Here is a 12,040-nt window from a genome sequence, read left to right as displayed (position 1 = left end):
GGCCATTTTAATACGAGGAGTGGTAAAGTAAAGATAAAGAAAACGATGTTTTGGTTTCGACACTTCTCGTTGGGATTTCGGAAACCGTACGAGCGTTGCGCAATTCGATGCTTGGTGAAATGCCGTTTTGCAGTTTGAAAAATTCCGCATACTTCCGAATATATTCGTAAAAAAAACGATTATTTTTGGAACAGCTTGTACCAATTTTAAACATTTTTTTTTGGTCAAAGTAGATTCGTCATATGCCGTTGTCAACATTTCAAGTGTTTTGCACACTTTATACCATTTTTTAAGCAAAATTTTATTCATTGTTCCAGAAAGTCGCGGAGCATACAAAACAGGTCTCACAAAAAAACTGAATGTGCAAACTGGCTGAAACCGTTAACATATGTTACAACATGTGTACCAACATAAGAAAAAAAATGTAGTCACCTTACTTTTTGAACAGACCCCGTATATCGTCACTTTCATTACAAATTCATTACATTTTCGTGATGTTTTCATGGCAACTCATTGATGTCTAACACTAGAAATTACTTTATTAACAGAAACTTTCATGAAATTAAACACAAGATATAAAAAAAGTAAACGACAAATCATTTTACGATAACCATTTGCGAAATACTATCAAAGAGATAACCTTCTGCATCGATGCATTTTCTTGCTTTGCTTCGCTTGCTTGGCAACGACTTCCCTTATCAAATTTCGTCGTAGTACTTGAAGGTCGGTTCATAAGATATCCCCAAAGGAAAAAATCAAGGGGACTATCCATTTATTAAGAAATGCGTGGTTAAGGAATTGAGTTAATTCCCTTCCATTGAGGATCAATCGAACGTTGCAAATATTTTTAATAAAATCTGAAGCAAAAATTCTAAACTCATAAATACAAGTTTCAATATAAAAAGGAAAATGAAAGAGACAAGACATTAATAACTACTGTCCTGTAGACGGATTTTCGAACATCCCTTTAATGCAGGAGTTACCAAATGCCTTGAAACATATAACCTAATAAATCGCCAATAAAATAAGAAACAAGGTTGGTTGTCTAGCGCCTTATCGATATCTCCGATTAATCGGAATAATTCAAGATACAGGTAAAGTGAAATTGCATCACTTTTCACACTACATTTCACCCCCCGATCTGCACCTTGCGCCATTTTCTTTCCAAACGGCCATTTTCACACACTTAACTCGTTTTCCCAGAACATATAACGAGATCTAACAGATATATATGTGTTATTCAATTTATTTTTTCCTTATATTGGCGTAACAGTCGGTAACAATTTTTCCACAATTTTCTATACAATACTAGTTTAAAACTTGAGGTGGAGACATTAATTATAAGTTAGACAGCAAACCTCGTGTCCCCAAGTTTGGTGCACCTTAAAAAGGATTTTCGGCGAATGTCTGGATAAAAAACTATCTCTCCTAGAATTTTTTATGCTGCTTTTAAAAACACCGAAGATAACTTTCTAGGTCATTCAGAAAATAAAAATTAATAGCTATAAAAATGCTTTTATATTTCTGATTGAAGCCAATACATAAAAAAATTGTAATAACTTGCAGCTACTTATATCAACTACAGTTACTAAGAATTATTATTACAAAAAAAAACAATACAAGCCAAATTTTTGAACATGAAGAAAATATGTGTACTTGCAATTAAAAATAATGATAATGGTGATTTTTATTTGGATTTTTTCACAACAAAGTATGTGATAGATGGGTGCCCATTAATAAAGGACGCCGGTCATATCTCAGGAATTTCAAGTTCATAAAAGGGCTGCTAGGGGGCGTAACCTACACTGTAAAATGGAAAAAACGGTTTTTCTCAAAATTTTTCCAAATTAACCTATACCAAAATTAGTTTTTACGTAATCTACTCTAAATAAGAAAACTTTTTTGTTTGAACTATTTTTTTATATCTCGTCAAAGGGTGTTTATTTTGCAACAAAATAAATAAGAACTAAAAGTTCAGATTTTCACGAAATTATATGTATTCACATGACAATTGATTCGACAACACCGTGTCTTTATCAAATGTAATATTTACAAACTACCTGCTACTATATACACCGATGAATGGAAAAAGATGGAAAAATGATTAATGGAGAGGTATTCAAATCTAATTGACCGTTAAGCAATATATTTGAATGTCTCATTTTGTTAATCTCCATAGCTTCCAATAAATTAAATTTTCTACTTTTTTGTGGCTGTATGTAAAATATCAAAATTGTCGTCAAAAATGTGTTTTTCTGTGTTTAAGTGTGTAGCATAATTAGAATTGTTTTTAAACGATCTTTTATATCCGGTAATAGGTTTCTTGAAGGATCTGTTTGTCGAATATAAATTTTAGGACAAAATCCGCTTTTCAACCTGTAGACACCTGATTTTTGAGATTTTGGTCACTACGTTTTGTTTTTTAAACATTTTCCTATTGTGTTGTTAGTTCTGAAAGCTATTTTTAAACCACATTTTGACAAATGTTTTGAAATTTTTTCACTGTGTTCTCCTATGTATGTAATTGTTTTAAATTGTTCATGTTCTGTATTAGGTTTCGGATACATAGAGTTTACTGTTGTCTGGATTTGTTTTTTTTGTAGCCGTTATTCAGTGCAATTTGTTTAATGATATTAGGTTCTTTGTTGTACATTTCTGTTGAGAGTGGCGTATTAGGAAGTCTGTGTATAAAAGAGTGAAATGCAGCCAATTTGTGTGTATAAGGGTGATTTGAGCTGTTATGTATGACTGTGCCCGGTTGTGAAGGTTTATGGTAAATGGAAAAACCTCATTTCTTTTGCGTTTTTGTAATAGTTAAGTCTAAAAAATTAATAGAGTTATCCTGTTCAATCTCGATAGTAAATTTTATACGTTTATGTAATGAGTTAATGTAATTTAAAAAAGGATTCAATTGTCTGTCCGTTCCAACAAAGCAAGCAGACATCATCCACGTATCTATACTTCCATAGAAAACTTTTACCTAAATTATGTTCTTGTATGATATTTTCCAAATTATCCATAAAAATCTCGGCTAACAAAGGACTAAGTGGGTTTCCCATAATCAAAACTTCCTTAGAGATGAAAATCTGTACATTAAATTCAAAATAATTTTGGTCTAAAGATACTAATAAGCAATCTAATAAATCTTATTTGAACATAAAAGAGCGTTTAGAAACAATAGTCTGGATTCTAATTGTGCATCACACTTAAACACAGAAAAACACATTTTTGACGACAATTTTGATATTTTACATGCAGCCACGAAAAGTAGAAAGTTAAATTTATTGGAAACCATGGAGATTAACAAAATGAGATATTCAAACGTATTGCTTAACGATCAATTAGATTTAAATACCTCTCCGTTATTAAACTTAAATTCTGCCAACAACATTTATTAAGGTTTTATGGTCATTTTTCGGTATATATAGTAGCAGGTATTTTGTAAATAATACATTTGATAAAGACACGGTGTTGCCGAAATAATTGTCATGTGAATATATATAATTCCGTGAAAATCTGAACTTTTAGTTCTTATTTATTTTGTTAAATGAATTCTTATCAAGCAAAAGCCACCTCAGTTCAATGTTTATTTATTTTGTTGTTTTGGTTTTGTTGTTCTTGTGGCCACATGCAAGACCGCAATTTGCGAATGTCGCCACTCTTGTATTAGTTTATTACTATTATTATTATTATTGTAATTATTATTATTGTTATTGTTATTATTACACTTACTAAACAAAGGAGACGTATGTGCGCGAAAATTCGAGGCACGCTGCGATCAGAGATAACAGCAAAACGGCGAAGTTTCGATTTTTCCAGTGGAAGAAATTACGGCATTCGGTTTGCTACGTGTGCGGTGTGTAAATGTCGTTATCTGCCATCAGAACCCGCGTAGATGCGGAAAACGCGAAAGCTGCGACGCTTGATCGTATCAAAGTTCGTCAAATTGGTTTGCTTACAAGACGAGCCACGTGTTTCGGGTCGAAATGCGTCAGACTCAACCTTGTGGCCGAGCCACTTCTTATCGTAGCTAGTTTAAAACACATTAAACGTTTTTAATTATTCGCAAGAATTTTATAAATAGACTTGGGCAGCTTTCTAAAGGTGTTTTCGTTGGAGTACAGGGTGGTCCTCGCTGATAGACCCTATTCCTGATCTAAATAAGGCACGATCGACCTAGACGTCCAGTTTTATCACTGCTTCAAAGTAGGATTTCATTTAATTTATCCGTAAAAAATAAACCAAAATAGTGTTGAAGACGAAAGTTGGTTGGATTCACTAAATGTTATATTGTTATACAGGGTGTCCACATAGTGTGGTGAAAGTAATATAATTTAAAAATAATTTAAAATTGTTTTCAAATGTTTGATCGTGATCGTGATACTTGTCACAATAAACACGAGGCACCAAACGTAGTTCGAGAAGAGGCTCCAAGTTCATCCAAAGTTCCAGCTTGCAATCATTGTAAGAAAATTGGACACGGTGCAAGTGATTATTGGTATAAGAATAGGAAACCCAAAAAAGACATTTTTATTTAAGAAATATAACGCCATTTCAACGCAAGACCATAGTGCGCTCTCGATGCGATAAGCAAAACAGACGATAGGGTCCTTACTTTCTCGGGATTTAGGACCCAAATTGTTTATTCTATTGGTGTTTGTGATTTAATCACTGTTATACCGAAGTTGAGTTTGGATATTACTTATGCAGTCGTACCAGATATTATTACTCCAGGGAACACTGACCTAATTATTGGATGGGATGTCGTCAGTCGACCTTGTTTAAAAATCGAAAAAAACAATTTTGGGCTCGAATTGCACCATAACCTGCTCAATATTTCGAACGTAATGACTTTAAAAAGTGCGGATAAGGTTGTGATTAATCAACCTGACTTAAAGAGGACTTGAAATTAAGAATAGCAAGTCTGTTATTATTTTACAAAAATAAAACTCCCGACAAGATTATGACCGGTGAAATGAAAATAAACTTAAAGGACACTAATCCAGTGGCGTATCGACCTTGTAGGTTGGCATATCAAGAAAGACTTCCAGTTAAGGCTATAGTGAAAGGCTGTTATAATTCGTGAAAGTCGCTCAGAATATGCAAGCCGGATAGTTCTAGTATCAAAAAAGAATGGTAAAGTTTGAATATGCGTAGACCTACGTGATATCAACAAGAGAGTCATCAGAGAAAGATACCCGCTGCCGCATATTCAAGAAAAGATCAATGCTCTCTGCCATGCAAAATAATTCACTACACTAGATATGAAATCCGCGTTCTATTAAATGCAAATTGAAGAAGGACCAAAACACATCACAGTTGGTACACCAGAATAAAAACTGGCGCTTTCAATAAGCATTGAGGAGGGAATGCAGAACCTGGAAGATGTAGTCTATGCGTTGGCTATCCACTAATGCGTTTGCTTTGAACTATGAAAACTACTTTGAGAAATCCGAGGCTGCTGGCCACTCAGCAGCTCCTATTAGACGCCTCACCGAGCAATAACTTTGTTGATCCAGACAAAGCCGTTGCAGAGACTCTAGGGTATCGTTGCTGTGGAAGATTCTCAGCTAGCCGGCGGAGAAAAATTGAAACCGAAACACAGATGACCATTTACTGTACGTGCAGTACCACCTAATGACCGAGTTGCCTTACAAAACAAGGACGACTACTGTAGCTGATCATGAACAACCGCGTGCGTGGCCGTCTACGAATCCACAAAAATTCGGTAACGTACTATTATTTGCTATTAAATTGCTTATTTAAGGTTTAAAAAAAAAGTGAGGTTAATAATGGCAATCCCATTATTAAGTAGAAGAATAATGGCAATCCCATTATTAAAAAAAAAATGAGGTTAATAATGGCAATCCCATTATTAAATAGCAGAATAATGGCAATCCCATTATTAAAAAAAAAGTGAGGTTAATAATCGCAATCCCATTATTAAGTAGAAGAATAATGGCAATCCCATTATTGAAAAAAAAAAGTGAGGTTAATAATGGCAATCCCATTAAGTAGAAGAATAATGGTGATTCCATTATTTAAAAAAAAAATAAAAAAAGGAGTGAGATTAATAATGGCAATCCCATTATTAAGTAGAGGAATAATAGCAATCCCATTATTTAAAAAAAAAAGTGAAAAACAGAGATAATGGCAATCCCATTATCGAATAAAAAAAAATTAAATCATGTTACAATAGCAACCCCGTTGTCTGTAATGAGTTAAACTTCAAATAGTAGCATTTACAAAAAAAATTCTGATGTTGGTTTCCAAAAATTTTCAGAACAGGATGGCGGTGTTAGCGATCTCTGTTATATGGCCGCCAAAAGTCACGTATGCTGAGTTAGGACGGACGAGCGGCATGCCGTTCCAGCTACGCAAGAACGAACGGCAGTACGACATAGACCGAAGAGCCGATAGGCAATGTGTGGTCAAATAGAACAGTGCTTTGGTTTTTGGGGAGAGTTTTATTCAGGGTTGAAACCCTTACGCCACCCCTTAAGTTAACATAAATAAGAACTAAAAGTTCAGATTTTCACGAAATTATATATTTTCACATGACAATTGTTTCGACCACACCGTGTCTTTATCAAATGTAATATTTACAAACTACCTGCTACTATATATACCGAAAAATAACAATAAAATCTTAATTAATGTTGTTGTGAAAATTTAAGTTTAATAATGTAGAGATATTTAAATCTAATTGATCGTTAAGCAATACATTTGAATGTCTCATTTTGTTAATCTCCATGGCTTCCAATAAATTTAATTTTCTTTTTTTGTGGCTGTATGTAAAATATCAAAATTGTTGTCAAAAATGTGTTTTTCTGTGTTTAAGTGTGTAGCAACCTGATTTTTGAGATTTTGGATACTCGTTTTATTGTTTTTTAAATATTTTCCTGTTGTGTTGTTAGTTCTGAAAGCTATTTTTAAAACACATTTTGAAAAACGTTTCGAAACTTTTTCACTGGGTTCTCCTATGTATGTAATTGTTTCAAATTTGGGATATATAGAGTTGTCTGTTGTCTGGATTTGTTTTTTTATTTGTAATTTTATCGATAATGGACGGATTGTAGCCGTTGTTGATTGTAATTTGTTTATTGATATTAAGTTCCTTGTTGTAATTTGCTGGCGAGAGTGGCGTACCAAAAAGTCTGTGTTTAAAAGAGTGAAATGCAGCATCCATGTGAATTTTGTGTGTATAAGGGTGATTTGAGCTGTTATGTATGACTGAATATTCTTTAGTTAAAGTGCATAAACAAGATATGCCCATTAGACCAGACGTGTCTTATGTAACGGCTCCAGCACTCTCACAAAACTCTCAACAAAATTAGTAAATATTTTAAAGTTGAACACAGATTTTAAACCAAAATTTGCAAAAGAAAAAAGATATCAAAATCCCTTCTAACGCTACACTATTGTCTTTTGATGTACAAAACTTATTTGCCAGTATTCCACCTATAGTTGTAGTAGATTTCGCTGTCACTCGGAAACAGATTAACCAATTGGTGAAACAACATTTATTAGATTGCTTAATAGTATCTTTAGATCAAAATTGTTTTAAATTTAATGGACAGGTTTACATCTCTAAGCAAGGTTTGATTATGGAAAACCCACTTAGTCCTTTGTTAGACGAGATTTTTATGGATAATTTGGAAAATATCATACTAGAACATCCTTTGCTTGCTTTGTTGGAACGGACGGACAATTGAAATCTTTTTTAAATAACATTAGCTCATTATATAATCGTATAAAATTCACTACAGAGATTGAAGAGGTTAACTCTATTAATTTTTTAGACTTAACTATTACGAAAACTCAAAACAAATTAGATTTTTCCATTTACCATAAACCTTCACACCCATATACATATACAAAATGTCTGCACTTCACTCTTTAATACACAGACTTGTTAATACGCCACTCTCAAAAGAAAATTACAACAAAGAACTTAATATCATTAAACAAATTGCACTGAACAACGGCTACAATCCGTCCATTATCGATAAAATTATAAATAAAGAACAAATCCAGACAACAGTAAACTCTATTGATCCGAAACCTAATACAGAACACGAACAATTTCAAATCATTACATACATAGGAGGACTCAGTGCAAAAGTTTCAAAACATTTGTTAAAATGTGGTTTAAAAATAGCTTCCAGAACTAACAACACAATAGGAAAATTTTTAAAAAACAATGGAACGAAGTGTGAAAAATCTCAAAAATCACGTTGAAATGCGGATCATGTCCTAAAATTTATATTGGACAAACAGGTAGATCCTTCAAGAAATGCATTAACGAACATAAAAGAGCGTTTAAAAACAATAGTCTAGATTCTAATTATGCTACATACTGAAGAACAGAAAAACACATTTTGACGAAAATTTTTATATTTTACATACAGCCACAAAAAATAGAAAATTAAATTTATTGGAAGCCATAGAGATTAACAAAACGAGATATTCAAATGTATTGCTTAACAATCAATTAGATTTAAATATCTCTGCATTATTAAACTTAAATTTTCCCAACAACATTTATTAAAGTTTTATTGTCATGTTTCGGTATACGTAGTAGCAGGTAGTTTGTAAATATTACATTTGATAAAGACACGGTGTTGTCAAAACAATTGTCATGTGAATTTGGTGAAGATCTGAACTTTTAGTTCTTATTTATTTCTATTTATTTGTTAATGGGCCACCCTGTATGTTATAACATTAATAGATACTCCCTTTTATCCCCAATCACCAAATGTAGAGTTTTATGGTCTCTACTGAGTATTTTCGTATTTGTGGCCATTTTTTCATCAAAAATGACCTGTGTTTAAGTAGTGCAATCATTTGTCCTACACTTGTGTTGTAGTTAATTCGAATTGTTTATACAAGGTGAGTCAAAATGAAAAATATTAATTTTCTTGAAAAAATTAAATGGAACAACAGGGTGTTTTCTAATTAAATGCCAATAATTAAGGGGTCCGTTTTAAAAAGAAAACTTTATCTGAACATATGTCCTAAACGACTTAACTTTTGAGATACAGTTTACACAACATACACAGAAATTAGTTTTGATTCATGACCAAAAAAATTAAAATATCAAATCTACTCATGAATGAATGCAAATAACTTTTTTTAAAAGAAAATCAGTGGCGTACCACTGACTGTCATTCAAACTGTAGTGCCGCTCTAGGAAACACCCCATATGTGCTCTCTTTAGACCTTCGCAGTGCAACAATAGCACTAATTTATTGCAATAAATGTTGTAAAATAACTTCTACTAGAAAAAAAATTCAAAAACGCCAATAGAATTTAATTATAAAAGCGTATTTGAAAAACCATTTAATAGGGTAATAACGGAAACAAAAAATTAAATTGCACTTAATGACATTAAATGCCTCGCGTGTTATGTTCCGGTTTTTCTTATTCGCAGTGAAATTACGAAATTGCAAAGGCCGCCGCTTAAAAACGTCGGCGACGTCAGTGCTCGTATCAACACGTCAATCCTCGAACATCGCTATCGATGAGCCCGACACGATATCAAGGCATAGGGATAATGATATAGGAAACTAATAAAAACGACAGTTGTAGATTCCCGATTGATTGAACGGGATCTTAGATAGTTAGATAAAAGTAGGAAAACCGCATTGTTTCCTAATTAACATCGCTTTATTTCAAAAATATTAAATGCAACACAAAGTAAAATAAAAATTCTAATCAAAAATGAAAATAATTTTATAAACACAAACTTAAAAACAAACTTATTGTTTTGGGAAACATTTTGAGCATGTAATTTATCGCAGATCTATTTTATATTTATTTACATTTATTTATTTAAATTAGGAGAAGTTTTTGCTGAAAACTAGTGCAAATTCCAATTTCCGGTAAAAGTGAAAGTATTTTTTATTATTTTTCTGGAAAAACATTCTTTCAATTTTGTCATTAGAATATGTTGACTTCATACTGTATATAACATCTCAGAACTTCAAATTTATTGAATTTTGTTGCCCGCTAGTAATTTCATTGACACCCGGTATAGATGAATTTAGGTAGTTAGTGAATTTCAAAATGTCACAGTGTTAGCAAGATATTATCACTCTGTTTATAAATATAGTAGAAGTCTCAGTAAACATTTTTTGTTTCTAAAAAAATCTTATAAAAGCTAGCATATCTGAGATTGTTACTAATAAGTTTTTGACTTTATTTCGACCCAAACTACTATGCAACCTAAAAAATATCATAGGTGGACTAACAAGCTTTGCAAAATTGGGAACAATGAAATGAATGCATAAATATCCCAGAATTGGAAGAAATATATTATCTTAGATTATATTAACTTGTGTGGTATTCATCACAGTTTTTACCTGCAGTTTTAATTTCAACCGAAACTAATACGGAACCTAAAAAATGTCATAGGTGCACTAACAAGCTTGGCAAAATTGGGAACACTGAAATGAATGCATAAATATTCCAGAATTGGAAGAAATATATTATATTAGATTATATTGACTTGTGTGATATTCATCACAGTTTTTACCTGCTGTTCTAATTTCAACTGAAACTAATACGGAAATTAGGAAAAAATGAAATATCTTAAGCGCTCTTATATGATATTTTGCAGATTTCATAATTACAAGTAAAAATTATATTTAATGTAAAATATAAAACTTTTCTCTATCTCTTTGAATAATGGTTAGCACATTAGGAGGAAACAAACTGTAAACTGCGTCCCTTTCTAACAGCCAATTCCTTGTTATTCTACATTTTCTATTTTAATGTGATGTTTAACATAGAAAACTTTTCAAGTTAAAATTTTACGATAAAATAAGCTCTTAGTACATATACAAATATTGATGAAAACTGTGAATCCGGAAATTGAAGCTCTCGACGACGTTTAAATCAAATTAGTGTGAGCATGATTTTCATTTGGAAATATTGTATATATGAAGAATGTAAAAACTTGGGTATAATCTTTGATAATCAACTCAGATTTCGTACACAGGTTGCCAAAGTTTTCCAAAAAACTTCCATTACTTTCTAACCCAAGTTAAACTCTATGTGAATTTCTACTTAAAATGGTTAAATATATCAAGTAGGGAAGAATTTATTTGTTTTTTTGACAAAATAAATAAGAACTAAAAATTTTCACGAAATTATATATTTTCACACTACAATTGTTTCGACAACACATACCTGCTACTATATATATCGAAAAATGACAATAAAACCTTAATTAATGTTGTGAGAATTTAATAATGGAGAGGTATTTAAATCTAATTGATCGTTAAGCAATAAGTTATCATTTTGTTAATAAAAAATTAAAGATATCAAAATCTCTTCTAACGAGATGTCTTTGCTTGCTTTGTTAGAACGGACAGACAATTGAATTCTTTTTTTAATTAATAACTCTATTAACTTTTTAAACTTAATTATTACGAAAACGTAAAACACATTAGATTTTTCTATTTACCATAAACCTTCACACACGGACACAGTCATGCATAATAGCTCAAATCACCCTTATACGCACAAAATGGCTGCATTTCATTCTTTTATGCACAGACTTCTTAATACGCCATTCTCACCACACAATTACAACAAAACACTTAATATCATTAAAAAAAATTGCATTGAACAACGGCTACAATCCGTCCATTGTCGATACAATTATAAATAATAAAACAAATCCAGATAACAATATACTCTATTTCTCCGAAACATAATACAGAACACGAACAATTTAGAACAATTACATATATAAGAGAACCCAGTGAAAAAGTTTCAAAACATTTGTTAAAATGTGGTTTAAAAATAGCTTTCAGAACTAACAACACAATAGGAAAATTTTTAAAAAACAATAAAAACAAATGTCCAAAATCTCAAAAATCAGGAGTCTGCAGGTTGAAATGCGGATCTTGTCCTAAACTTTATATTGGACAAACAGGTAGATCTTTCAAGAAACGCATTAACGAACATAAAAGAGCATTTAAAAACAAGTAGAAAATTAAATCTATTGGAAGCCATGGAGATTAACAAAATG

General features: G+C 31.8%; 1 protein-coding gene across 2 annotated transcripts in view; it reads right to left on the bottom strand.

The window, feature by feature from the left end:
* Window positions 1–12,040, bottom strand: part of LOC132706802 (scavenger receptor class B member 1) — a 96,892-nt gene that overhangs the window by 74,955 nt on the left and 9,897 nt on the right. The gene's annotated exons all lie outside the window — the stretch shown is intronic.

Source organism: Cylas formicarius, unplaced genomic scaffold, assembly GCF_029955315.1.
Source record: "Cylas formicarius isolate icCylForm1 unplaced genomic scaffold, icCylForm1.1 PGA_scaffold_8__14_contigs__length_24414737, whole genome shotgun sequence".
Classification (NCBI taxonomy): domain Eukaryota; kingdom Metazoa; phylum Arthropoda; class Insecta; order Coleoptera; family Brentidae; genus Cylas; species Cylas formicarius.
This window is presented reverse-complemented; position numbering and strand designations above follow the sequence as displayed.